Consider the following 2,982-nt stretch of genomic DNA (forward strand, 5'->3'; position numbering starts at 1 on the left):
TGCAGAAAAACTCAAGTTTTAAGGCTATTTTTTTAAATTTATTTTTATTGGTTATGGACATACTTAGTATTTAAATAATACATGTTGGCACCATCATTTCCCTCATCACTGTCCCTTTTCTGAAGGGGCCCTCCACATTGGGGGTATAGGTCATCCCCATGGAGATTGTGGGTCATGCTTTGTGGGGCCAGCAGTCAGTTATGGGAGACAGGCAAATCTCTGTGCAAAATGTCCCTATTTGTGGCTCTAACAATCTTCCTGCCCCCTCTTCTGCAAAATTCTCTGAGCCATGTTGGGTATGTTTTAAGTTTACTTCAGCAATGGGCTCTTAAGAGCCCCTGGATCTCTCGTTTGGTAAGTGTTGAGTGTCCTCAGTGTCAATCTCCTTCACCCTTATGCTGATACCAAGTTCACCAAGAAAGCAATACTCTTACTCATCTCCCTAAGTGTAAATTCTCATATTTAAAGAAATAAGAACACTGAAAACATAAAGGTAGACATGTACTTTAAACTAGAAATTCTTTACAGTAGAAACGTTGAGTGAAAAAGGAAGAATACCTCTTTAAAACTTATAAATATTTATTGTTTTGGTTTGTTTTGTCACAGTATTTTAAATAAAATGGGATGTTTTATTTTATAACGTCATATATTGTGCTTTCACAATTGATAACAGTTAATGGAAATGATAATTTTCTTTGTCATTTAAAATTATTAACATGCACTTAACATTTTCTCAATAATGAAAAAATAGTGAAATAGAACAGCATTTTTATTATTATTTTAAGCACCTAAGATATGGTAAATAACATTAGGTTCACACATATTTCACCAGATAAGGGTCACATGTTTATAAAAAATTAATTAAGTAAATTATTTTCCTTGATAAATCAATTTTTCCACCACAGTGCTATCAGTAATTATCAAAATATCCATCTTCATTAAATTTTCTGCAAAGAAAACAGCATGATTGCTTTATAAATGTAACATACTGTTGTGGTTTGAATAGATGGCCCCCAATATTATTTTTTTTTATTAGTTGGTAGTTTGCATCTGCAGCCACCTAGCTGGAGGCAGTGTCACTGGGTAGATCTTAAGGTGCGGTGGTGTGGTTCAGATTTCAATCTAAAGATATATAATGTGTGACTAGCTAGAGTTTCTGAAGTATGCTGTGTGGCTTTTGGCTTTTAGGCTTGTACATCTCTAGCTCTGCTTGGTCCTGTGAAGGCAGGCCAGCTTTTTCTTCCATTTATGGAACTTGCCTTGGATCTATAAGCTTCAATAAATATCCCTTCCTCCATAATTATACCTGGTCTGGAAGTTCAACTCAGCAAACCTGAAGCTATCTTCTATAGAACTTGGTACCAGGAGTGGAGTGAGATGTACCTGACCATGTGGATGTTGGTGTTTTGGAAACTTTGTTTTGAAGGAATGGGCATGGACTTGGTGCTTCCAAATGAAGATGCCTTCTGGAGTGTAAGCCAAGATTTATGGAGAATTCTGATGATAGTTTGAGAATGCTAAATGCAGACAGTATTGAACTTTGAGACTTGGCTTATGAGCTTTCTAGGGGGAAGGAACTGGGCTACTGGCATAAGGGCTGGCTGTATTCTGCTGCTGAGGCCCAGGGGTCAAGGTTACATTTGTTATGGACTGATGTGCTTGGCTAGAGATACTGGACTAAGAGATTTAAGATTTTTAAGCTGGAAAACATTAAGCAAGTAAAACTTACTGATACAGAGACTGGTTTTGAGTTACTAAAGCTGCTATTGTCAACACATTAGCAATCTTAAGGAAGATGATCCAATTGCTTTACATTAAAACAATGGAAAGGATGCCTGAGGAAAGACTATCATAGAAATGAAAAGTCTTGGAAAGATTTGACTGGAGAAGCAACCTGTTTTGCAAGGCTATGATTTGTTTCATCCCTGAATTAAGAATATGGCTGTGCTGGGCTGGAGAGATGGCTTAGAGGTTAAGCGCTTGCCTGTGAAGCCTAAGGACCGCGGTTCGAGGCTCCCACATTAGCCAGATGCACAAGGGGGTGCATGCGTCTGGAGTTCGTTTGCAGAGGCTGGAAGCCCTGGCGTGCCCATTCTCTCTCTCTCCCTCTATCTGTCTTTCTCTCTGTGTCTGTTGCTCTCAAATAAATAAATAAAAAACTTTAAAAAAAAAAAGAATATGGCTGTGTCCTGCACACCTGCTATTGCTTTCAGAAGCATGAAAGATGTGAGGAGTGGTCATGAATTGCACACAGTTCCAGGAGCTGCTGCTAAGATGTGGCTTGAGGCAGGCTGTTATGCCCTGATAGGTTGAAAGAGCTTTTGGAAGATGAACTATGGTTTGCACTGAGAACTGAATACATTTTTAGATATATCAGGACTATGCAAGGGCTACCATAGAGTTTACTGCTGGCCTAAGATGGAAGTGTTCCCTGGCTATTGTGCCCAGCTAGAGGGTAAAATTGGAAAATACAGAGACTGACCGTCTCTGGTTATATTGAACTTGAACTGCAGAAGTTTCATGATTGTTATGCATTATACCAGTTGAAAATGTTTACTCTATGTCTTTTTCATGTTGGAAGTATTTAGCTTGTTTGATTTTACAGGACTTACTATCTTAAATTGGTCAAGACTATGGGGACCTTTAAAATTGAACTGAGTAAATGTGTGATGGTTATAAATCTATTGGGAGCCTGGGGTGGAATGTGTTGGTTTGAATAGATGGCTCCCAATATATTCAGTTTTATTTTTATTAGTTTGTAGTTTGCATCTGCAGCCACCTAGCTGAAGGCAGCATCATTGGGTGGATCTTAAGGTATAGTGGTGGGTTTCAGATTTCCTTCTAAAGATATGCAATGTGTGCCTAGCTAGAGTTCCTAAAGTGTGGTGTATGGCTTTTGGCTTTTAGGCTTGTACTTCTCTAGCTCTGCTTGGTCCTGTGAAGGCAGGCCAGCTTCTTCTTCCATTTATGGAACTTGCCTTG

Source organism: Jaculus jaculus, chromosome 2 (genome assembly GCF_020740685.1).
Source record: "Jaculus jaculus isolate mJacJac1 chromosome 2, mJacJac1.mat.Y.cur, whole genome shotgun sequence".
NCBI lineage: Eukaryota > Metazoa > Chordata > Mammalia > Rodentia > Dipodidae > Jaculus > Jaculus jaculus.